A 12026-nucleotide genomic window follows, 5' to 3' on the forward strand; every position below is an offset into this window, starting at 1 on the left:
CAATTAAGTCTCAAAACTTATCAATTCTCCAATTAAGCCCTTGATTTAATTAATTAAACTAGTCAAGAGTTTAATTAAATCTTTAAACTTCCAATCATGTTGTCCTTAACCCAAATTTTAATTCATTCTTCATTTATTTTATTTTTACTTGTTTTTTATTATTTTTTCATCATTTTTTTAGTAAATAAAATAATTAAAATAAAAAGGTCAAAAATTGGGTTATGACACTTAGTATTGGATTACGGACTTATACCGTGAAATGTAAATCTAGTATGCAATACATATCTGTCTTTTCTTTTTTCTTTTCTAAAAAAATAAAAAACTATATATATTTTTTGCTTTCAATTCAAATTTTACAAATTTATTCACTAGCATCAGAATCAGGAATATTCATATTCACTAATGCTAAAATTAGGAATACTCTTGGTATTCACTAATGTTAGAGTTAGGAATATCAATACTAGAATTGAGAATTATTTTGATCCCCAATGTTCATGGACGCCAAAGTTAGCAATACCATTTTATTTCTTTCACGTAATATTTACCAACGTTAGAGTTGAAAATATTCGTAGTTAAATATTTATTGACGCCAAATTCAGGAATATTATAGGCAAACCATTAAAAGCATAATACAACAAATCCTTAGCAATTCAAGACAAAACCAGCAATGCAATCTACCTTAGGTAGAACGCTTAAGGGATGATAATATCTTTCTTTTTGCGTAATCAATCTCGGACCATAGAATCTATGTTGACCTGTTAGGGTTTCTAGCGATCTTAATACTAGATGGTGATTTCTTAAACAAGACATTTCCCCTCTAAGAACAAGATGTCATATATCTGTTCTTTTCGTATGAAATTTTTAAAGGTTGTCGCAATTTCAGGTGCGACATAAGGTAACAATGACGTCATAATTTCTTTAAAAAAGCCTTACAATTGGGCAATTCAGTCGGCTCTGACAATTTTGTCTAGTTGAGTTGGCAACCTCAAACGAATAAATGTGAAGCTACAGACTTCCAAATTGAGCAAAGTTGGATTCAAATAAAAGGTGTGCACCCCCCTACCAACTTCAAGTGGTCTCAAGTGACAATAACATCAGAATTTCTCCGACGAAGCTTTGAAATTAGGCAACTCAATCGACTTTGACAGTTTTGGCTTGTAACAACCCCGATTTCCTACATCTTTTTTCGCGATACATTGAAAAATTTCAGATAACATATAGGTTCCACCAAAATTTCTATCAAAATTTCAGCAGAGTCTCCCTTATACTAGGAGGTTCCAAGTTATCGACAAAATCATATTACACTTCCAATTTTATTTCACATCACGATCCAATCGTCCTGGATCTCAACCCAACTCATCATCATCAACACAACACATCTTATTCAATAACATCATATAATGTAATTCAAGTGAAATATTCGATTTCAACTATAAACATGCATGATTAAATAGGTATTTAGAGTTACACACATTAGATTAAAGTCATACATTCAAATTTACGAATTAATATTACATTTCAAGTTTTAAAAGATAAGTTCCTTAATTTACAAATAATTTACATGGTCAAAAGCAAAAGATAACTAAACTAATATCACTCCTGACGCGACCTTGATGGACCTAAAAATAGAATTTAACGTGTACATATAAATATAAAAAGGTAGTAACAAACAATAATAATGACAAGTAATAATCTCCGTAGAATTTCTTTTGATACATAAAATTAGGCATAAACCTCTTTTATAATATACATTTTCCATCTATTACCAATATCCATCAATATCCTATTCCATTTACCGAGAATAATTTCATCTTGAAAATCTCAACACAACTTAACGATTTTTCGAACGTCATCTCCTTATAAATCAATCCTCACTTGATACCAATATATTCCTCTCTTGGTATCATTAGCTCATCTTATTCTTTTGTAATAACTAATCAATATCCCCTCCCATTTTCTGGAAGGTAATTGCTGACACTAATAATCTTATTAGTACCATTAGTCTCCCAATATTGGGTTAGACTAATCAATTACATTCACGTGCCGATATCAATACCGCTGATTCGTATCATTAACTATTCCTTTCCCAGAATAGTTAATGACATCTTATTCATATCTGATTTACCATCAAAGTTGTCAATGTCAAGAACTCTTGACATCATTAACCTCCTTACCTGGAGTAGCTAATCACACCAGAAATGATTGTCGATACCAATGTAATCCATTGATATCATTAACTATTCTCGGCCTAGAATAGTTAATCAACTTATCTTTTTCACTGAACCAGGAGTAACCATGCCAATGTTAGTAATCTTTACTAACATCATAAGTCACCCAATTGCTCGGGATCGACTAATCAATTAAAGAAATGTCGGCACCGATGAAACCCCATCGATACCATTAACTATCCAAACCTGGATAGCTAATCAATGTTATCTGAAAATACTGGTACCAATGGAACCTCATTGATACCATTAGCTATCCAAACCCGGATAACTAATCAATGTCATCTGAATCCTTCATTCATACCGATCCCCTTTCATTTTTCTTATTAACATCATATACATTGTAACCACGGTTGCCAAGTATCATTCACACATATTCTTAGTTATCGACACTATAGTCACTAAGCATCATTCACATAACCTTAGTCACCCTAATCATAATGTCAAGTATCAATTTATGCCCTTAGCCACCCTCATCATGGTGCTAAGTAGCATTGTAATGTATCTTTAGACATCGACATTATGGTGACCAATTATCTATCATTTCTCCTTCAATCTCCAAGTCATTGTGTATACCCAATCCATACTAAGGTATGTAAGATAATTACATCTATTCTAAAGTTAGCATGGCTAATTCCATACCTATCAATGTAAGGTAATTGTATACGTCCTAATAATAACATAATTAATTTGATACATAACAATGCACATAAGATACTCGTATTCGTTCAAACATTATCCTAACTAATGGAGGTATACCGTTGTACGCAAGGTACTCTTATTCATTCCAATAATATCATCACAAGTTTGATACATATCAATGTACGTAAGGTACTCATATCCATTTCAATTATATCATAACTAGTCGATACACGTCAAAGCACGCAAGGTACTCATGTTCATTCCAATATTATCGAAGCAATAAAAAAATAAATTCAGAAATTTATCAATAATTTTACATAATTTAATAAGACAAGACGCGATGCACCTACCTAGAGTATGTGCATGTGCTGCCACTCTATGTAATTATCCAGTCCCCACAGCTTCCCTGTACCACAAGGGATTCAGTTTTTATCACAACACAACCAACATCACAACTTCATTTAATTCTCATACAACTAGTATTCTCAAACTAATCACAAGGAATTTCCTTAGAATCTCATACTCTTATCCATTTTCATGTTCATATTCATTCTTATACTTGTTATTAAAACCATCACTTAACAACAATTCCAAGCAAAGATTAAAAATTATCTAATTCCAATCAATTTAGCTTAACCAACCCAGAACACTATCTAGTGTTTTAATCATAATTTTTGTAAAACTCAGGTTTGGGCGTGATTTGTCTCCATGAAAGGCTAAAACATAGAAATACAACTTTTATGAAGAAATCAACTCCAAATTATTTTGTTTTAAGGCTCAAAATCAACAATCACAATAGCCCCTCCTTTATAGAGGATTTTTATCCTTTGAAAATCCTTTTCAACTTCCAACTTATTTTCATGCATAAACAACAATATTATCCAAGGTCATTTGAAATCATTAAGTCACAAATTTAAACCAATTCTAAAACAAAACATTCAAACAATTTCTCTTCCTCTACAATATAGCAAGATTCAGCCAAAATAGGGAAACTCATCCCTTTGGGATTTCTCATATTATTATTATTATTTATTTTTACACACACTACATATGTTATTATCCTTGTTTAGCATTATTAATACAACAAAACAATGAACCATTCATTTTCTTTCACTTTCTCTGTCGCACCCTCGTGAGCGGAGCGTGGCGTCGCGACGATCCTCGATTGGTTTCGGGGTCTTTGTTTTATTGTGAATAAGGGAGTCGCCACCTAGTATTATGGTCACTAGGAACCTTGACTGGTCTTTCAGAGATTCTAAGGCAAGGGACTGGTTGCGTAAAGGGAAGGTGTTAGCACCCCTAGTACGCCCTACCTAAGGTAAGCTGCTTGGTGTTTGGTTCGTCTTATAATTGTTATGGTGTTGGTGTTTTCTAATCCCATTAGTTTTTCTCGGTTTGATTCTAACTAAATTTATTAAGATAGAAATCCAAGGAGATTCCATGTGCTTTACAAGCTCATTTTTCCCTTGGTATTTCAAGAGTTTGCGACTCGTAAATCGCAAGGAGGAGGGACAAAAATTTAGAAATCTAGGGCACTTTAAAAGCCTATTTTTGCCTTAGTGTTTTATACTCTCACGGCTCGTAAACCGTGGAGTAGAAAAATTGAAATGTCCTCGATTATAATCAAGGCTTCTTTCAAGGATGTGTGTGGATTTATTATTCTTAGAAAATTATTTCGGATATTTACCACTCCGGGTTTCTTTATCCAAATATTAACAGTGAATAATAACAAATTATTCCCAATAATATTTTGGATATTCGTCCTTTAAGGATTTCTTTATCCAAACATTAGCGGTGAATAATAGATGAATTCCCCCAAAATAAGATTTTTATATTTTTTGAAATGTTGGCCAATACCCTTTGGAGTTTTACAAACATGTTGTAAAATTCAAAAATGCAAGAAAACAAATTTTTTTGTGTTTAAGAAATCCATGCGAAAACACATTTTCAAAACTTCCAATATTTTTTGTATATATAAAAAAAGCATTCAAAACATGTTAGGATATTGGTCGTATGCAGCACACAAGAAAACATTTTTTTTATATTTTTTTGTCCAAACGCAAACATCAAGCAAAATATTCACCTATTCCAAAATTCGCAAGAAGCTTAAAACAATTAGTCTCAAATAAACAAGGTTCGACACACCAATTTAAAACACAAGTCAGTGTGCACAAAACATTAAAAAAAAAAAACAAAGTCCTGAAGCTAACAAAAAATTACAACATGAACCGTGACCCCCCCTGCAAACTCAAAAAGAAAAAAACAAAGATGACTCTTCGAACCCAACCCGGTTACTGGCCCAAACCAGTAACCGGTCCTGCCACTGTTGCATGCATATGCATGCTACAATGGCTTGGTAATTAAATTTGCAAAAGTGACAAGAGTGCAGGGCGCTTACCTGGTAGCTGACGGGCGAAGATGATGCTGCAATTTCTTGCGCACAACCGGTCATCACTGATTCTGAAGACAATGACGACCGCTGGTAACTGGTGTTGGTCTCTGTCTATCTCTTCTTGCCGACGCTTTCTCTGGAGACAGCGAAGACGATGATGAAGGTGTGATGTGCTGGCGAAATGGATGTTCTTCCCTCTGTGTTTTCTTGCTCCTTCTCTGTTTTCTTGTGAGCTGCTGCCTCGGCTAATACCTATGAAAGAAAACGTTGCACCGCTGGAGGAGAAGAAAACTGGAGACGGAAACGAAGGGATGAAGGCGATGGCGAGGGCATGCTGGTTGGTCCCTCTGTGTTTTCTTCTGCTTATGTTCTTTCCTTCTGCTCGTCCCTGTTGTGCTCTTTTTCGTCCGTTTGTTTCTATGATTTTCTTTCCCGTGCTTCCCCTGTTTCTCCCTCTGTATTTTCTGTCTTCCTCCCTCTCTCTCTCTCTCTCTCTCTATTCTCCCTTTTGTTTTTCTGTTCGTCCTTCCTCTCATTCACGTCCGTACGTCTTGTATCTACTGCGAAGAGATGGTTGCTGCTGCTATGGCTGGTGCATGCTCACGGTAAGAAAGGGGAGTGAGGGCTGGTGTTTACAGGGGAAGGAGAGGTGAGGGAGGAGATCAGGTTTTGGCCGGCTGAGAGAGAAGACTGCTGATCTATGGCCGGCTGAAGAGGGAAACCGAGAATTCTCAAAGACCAAAGCAGGGGTTTCTCTGGTTTGGCTAAAAGGAGGAGATCCCGTGAGGGAGAGTAACCCAGATGAAGGAGAGGGGCTGGTCTCCGTGTAAAAAATCAAAGGCCAAGGGTGGGGGCGCGGCTGGTTTCGGTCGGAAAAAAAAATATTACCTTTAAGTTTTCTTTTTTGGGTGCCCAAAATTTCTCTCTTTTAAACTTTTTTTTTTCCTTTTTCTCCCCCCTTGAGGTTCACTTATATAGAAAATCTCTACACGTGCTATTCAAGGAAATATTGCAATAATTATTGCAGAGATTGTTTTCTATAACCAGCACCAACAAATCCTATATATATGATATTTTATATTGCAGTGATTATTTTCCATAACCAGCACGAATCAAATCATATATCTATGGTATTTTATATTGCAATAATTATATATGATTCAATAATTATCTCCTTGACATATTGCTTCTTTAATATTAGCCCTGATGCTCTATGTTATCGCCACATGCAAACCCTTATTTTTTATTTCTATTTTTATTTTTTATTTTTTATTTTTTATTTTTGAAAAATTATTAAAACATGGGTCAAAAATTGAGTAGCAACATTCTCCTCATGAGATTAAACATATGCAACAAACCTTAACAATTAGTATTCTTACATCATTATCATAACAATAATTTCACCCTACTAATTAGAATCCATGACAATCTTCATTAACTAATCAATTTGCCAAAAATATACTTATGACTAGCCTTAAATATGTTTTATTCTCCAAATTTCTTTCATTTCAATTTCTTCATGGTTCCATCCCATTCATATCCATACAACCAACAAGTTAGCCTTTTATTCAACCAACATTCATATAGCAATATTCCTTCATATTCTTACATCATAATCATTCTTTCTCTCATATAAAGAATACATAATTAATCTATAATAATATTAATAATAAGAATATATTTTACCATTACATCTTCCATACACCTTAACACCCATACAATTCTAATTTCATCAGAACATGTATTTAATCAAGTTTCCTAAATTTTGCCAAAACTAGCAATAGTTCAAAAGGCAATAAGTCCTCTACCTCAGATTTTATTTTTGAACCCAATGGTTAGAATATAGAGCCTAGAGTTGTGCACAATATATCTCAAAATCGGAATGATCCAACACTTAGATCTCCCTAGATCTGAATAAAACTGAGCTAACCTGAAACTTAACGAGCTATTGTTCAACATGAACGACACCTTGCCGGAGAGTGTGTTTCCGATCTCCACCATCCAGAATGAAGACAACATCTAGGCGCACCACATATCCAAAAATAAACATGCTCCAACGGTGGAAAAGAGAAAACTCGGCTGGCGACCAAAGCTACCCTGCAAGTGTATTTCCTTTTGTTTTCCAAGAAATGTCTGATGATGATTTCTATAAAAAAATTATGTTCTTTCAAATCCCTCCGGTCAGGTGGTAGAGGAGTGTGAGCAAAACAATATATCCAAAAACCAAAACGATCCAATGATGGCTGCCAGAGATATGGCCACCGGAGCATCATTTGCTCCTTCAAATTCTGCACTTCTCTCTCTAGTTGAATTTTCTCTATTGTCTCTCACTTTTGTTTTTGGACTGGTGGCCTCTTTGCTGTTTTAAAGACATATTTTCCATTAATTACAATTTTATCCCTCATTTATGCCTTTATATATTTTATTTTATTTTTCACATAAACTATCCGGTTTGTTTGCTTAAATTGTTAGTCCTTACCAAACTTTGATTGGGATGAGATCTTTAACCAAGGTAGGAAAACATATCAATAGACTTCATGTAAAATTGCATCCCGATCCGACGATTGGATTGAGTGCTCTGCCTTCAAATGTAAAATTGGTCAGTTCATGACTTTTCGTCAAAAATCAAAATTTTCTTGTATAATCTTCACATAAAATCATATCAATTATCCTTCTAAACCTTTAAGGTTATTTTATTATTTTGGAATATATTCATTTTAAAATTTCCACCTTTATTTATTTATCGGGCTTATTATTGTTTCAAAGTAACATCACTGATTTTTAATCGGTGTTTGCACCTTCAATCCGGCCTTTTCCATTGCACTATCCTTTATTATAATTTATTCTTTATTACCTCACTTATTCCTTAGAAACATTTTATCCATCAAACGTGTTACCAGTTTCTCTGTCCTTATGAATTCTAAACCAAAATTCATTTTATGGAGGTCATCCCCTTCGTTATATATCATTATTTATCTATTATTTCTTATCTTGGTTTCCATCACTCATTGAGATCATACCACTTTCAGTCTTATGTTTACATGAGAGTTTACACATCCGCATATTTAAATTATAAATTTCCAAGGTTTCACATGGCTGGTCGAGTTGACAACTTCAAACGAATGAATGTGGAGCTATAGACTTCCAAATAGAGCAAGGTTGGATTCAAATGAAATATGTGCATCCCCTCTACCAACTTCAGGTGGTCTCATGTGATAATGACATCAGAATTTCTCTAACAAAGCCTCGATAGTGAGCAACTTAGTCATCTAGAGTTCAAATCCAATTGTGTAAAAAACCAGCTTTCTTTTCTTGTGTTCATACTCAAAGGCTTCTCATGAGTTCTTATCAAGGGTTCACAACCTTTCCCATAAGATTGAGGGTCAAAAATAGATTCAAAATTCTCCCAAAAACCTTATAAATACCCCTTTAAAATCAAAGGATAGGGGCTGAAAAAAGGAGGAAAAGTAGTTATTCTAGGTATCTTTTCAATCCAAAAGCAAGCCCTTATGGCCTAGCTTATCCTGCTTTAATTGTTTTTAATTTGTTTTTGTTCTATATTTATGTTTAGAAAGCATAGCAAAAAGGTTTGGAATGCTTAACAAATGATGTTCCATTCACTTTTTTTATTGCTATGATGTTCATTTCAATATTGTTATTTTCTAATTTTTTTGATGTTTTGATTCATATTTGTTACTGTTTTAAGTTTGTTTTGGTACATAATGTTGTTTTAGTTTGTGTTTTGACCTAGCTTATGCTTGTTGATGCAAAGGTGTTTACCATAGCTTTGTTATGCATGTTCATGCAGAAAATGGGTTCAAAAAGCTGATTTTGAATCCATGTTGCATGAATATACAGGTTATGTTAAGTTATTGTTGTTTTGGATTTGGTACCTCAAGCTTGATTTTGGTGTTTTGATATTTTTTTTGTTATTGTTTTTGGTTCGAATATGTTTGTGCATGTTAGTGTGACTTGTTGGGATAAAAAGAAGCATGTTTTATAAGAAAAAAAATGTTGGTTTTAAAGGATTGTCAGTCGCTGCATTTTGGGTTTTGGGCATGTGGTTGGGTTTTGGTTGCAATGTTCTTCGTGTTCTTGCGAAGAACATTGCCTTAGCTACATGATTTGGACCAATTTCATTCCATTTCTTTGCCTAGAACTATTTTTTTTTGACTTGATAGGCAATAATCTACAATCCATTCACATCAATAACACATTTTAATATGTATAAATTTGTTGGTTTGGTTTCAGTGCTGACAATTTTTTTTTTTTGCTAAATCGTGTTGATTCATTAAAAATTAAAGTAAATGGACGCTTGATTATTGAATCTTGCATGATTTCAAACATGTTTATGCCTTTGGTTTGTCCATTTTGGGTCTGATTTGAAAATCTCGGCTGCTAGGTTTCAATTTTGGGTTTCTTTGTGTTCTCCCCACTAACATTGCCTTAGTTACATGATTTCGACAAGTTTTGGTCATTTTCTTTTCTCATAACACTTCGCTAGGCATTATTAACAAGCAATCTAATATTTATTTGCATAAGTAACACGTTTAAAACAGATTTTAAACCTTGGGTTTCGGTTTTGAACCAAAACCTATTTCGCTAAAATCGTGCATTAATTTTTAGTGAAAATGGAAGAGATTGAATGTTAGATTCTTGTTCCTTGAATGATTTCCAACAAGTATGTGCTTTTGATGTGACCAAATCTGGTCTGAATTCAAGCCTTTGGCTCTTGATATTGTTCTTTGTTTTTCTTCATTTTTTATGTGTTTGATCCATTTTGTTCAAGTTTTTGTTTTTTGTGTTTTTGGCAAGTTTAATCCATTTTTTTCTTTGGTTTCGTTTTTGGTCTATTTTTAGGTCAAACTAGAATTGTTTTGTTCGATTTTATTCTAAGGTTGTGTTTGGTAAAACACTCTTTAGGTTTATTTTGTTATGTTATGTCACAATTTCTTCTTTTACCAAACAAAGCCCAAAAAAAATATATATATATATCTTTTATTTTTCATATGGTAAAAAATGTTTTGCATATTTTGTTATTTTGCATAGGCTTCATATTTCGAGCATCCTTTTTCTTAAGAAAATTAAAACATTTTTGGCATTGTTTTTAGAAAATATTGCTTTGAATTTTACAACAAGTTTGTAAAATTCCAAAGAACTTTGGTCTATATTTTAAAAATGTTTTATTATTTTTTTTGCAAGAAAATATTATTTACTTTTAACATAAGGATAGCAAATATAAATGAAAGACATCGCCCTTGAATTATCGTCGCGACGTTGTGCTCTCGCTAAGAGGGTACGACAAATAGAAAGGTGGTTCATTAAGCAACTAAAAAAAAGGTGTGAACAGGCTGATTTTTAACTTACTTTCCCTTCGGATTTGTCATTCTCTTTTGTATGAAATTCTCCCCTATTTATAGGGTTGAAAGAGACACATATGGTTTTTATTGGGAATAAATCCTGTCTCTTGATTCAAACAAGAGGGATCTCAACCGTTGGTCAAAAGTCATCGTCAGAAGCTGTGAAATTGAGCTGCAAAGGCTAATTGAACCAACTGTGAAATTTAGCTACAAAGGCTAATCGGACCAGCCTCTTTGAGGCGGCGTCATGGCAGCTATATAGGCGACTAACCAGCAAGAATCACACTGGGGGTGTAGAACGGTGTCGGGCCATGAGAGTGATGTTTTGTTTGTCTTGTTTGGTGGAGAGATGAAACATTAAATGACTTTGAAAAGTAGTCACCTGAGCATCTTTTTGGGTACAAAAGGTTGAAGATGATGAACAGTTGCTAGATGACAAGTCATTGGGCACTCCTCTTGTTTTTGGTGTTGGTCAAAACGATGTTGTTTTGTACCAAAACAAATTGTTTTGGTCAAAACACACCGTTTCATTTAAATGAAACGACGCCATTTTGACATCCTTAGGATTTTAATGTGGGATTTGACTAAAACCCAAATTAGTCCTTTGTATTTTAATTTTTTTAATTGCATCCCTAATATACTTCAAACTTTTAATTTTATGCGATTTTACTCTTGCCAAACTCAAATATCAACCCTAAAGTTCAACGCCTTTTCATTTTGATCATTGATTTTGAATTTATGTAAATTGATCTTCAATTGACCATTCAACTTTTAATTTGCTTCAATTTCACTCATGTATGCAACCAAATTGAGTCCTCAAAGTTTAACGTCTTTTTTCAAAAGGTTATTGGTTGTGAATTTCTTTAATTTGACCCTTAATTAACCATAAACTTTGATTTTCTTATAATTTTGTCATTGATTTCAATCAATTGACTTTGTAAAAATTAAGTTTAGTCCTCTAAAATTTCAATGTCCTCGATTAAGTTCAAATTGGGCTTCCAAACTTAATTTTTCATCAATTAAGTCCCTAATAAAATTAATTTGACCCATTAAAAGTATAAATAAGTTCTTGCACCAAATTAAATATTTTAATTTAACCCAAATTAGTTCTTAAACATAATTAAACCTTTAATTTGCCTCATGATTAATTCAAATTGACATATTAAAAATCAAATTAATTCTATGAACTTAATTTTTATGCATATTCATCGAATAATCACTTAATTTGACATTGAATCTGGATTGTCTTTTCAGTCTTGAGTACAATGGGGTACGATTGGGCTCCTATATTTGTCCAAAACTCCAGCTTGATCCCTCTATACATTTGAAATCATTCTTAGCTTGCTTTTTCCAAGTTGTTAGTCTTTGTTATTATTATTATTATTATTTATTTTTAAAAGAAAAAAA

Source organism: Populus trichocarpa, chromosome 12, assembly GCF_000002775.5.
Source record: "Populus trichocarpa isolate Nisqually-1 chromosome 12, P.trichocarpa_v4.1, whole genome shotgun sequence".
In the NCBI taxonomy this organism is placed as follows: Eukaryota; Viridiplantae; Streptophyta; class Magnoliopsida; order Malpighiales; family Salicaceae; genus Populus; species Populus trichocarpa.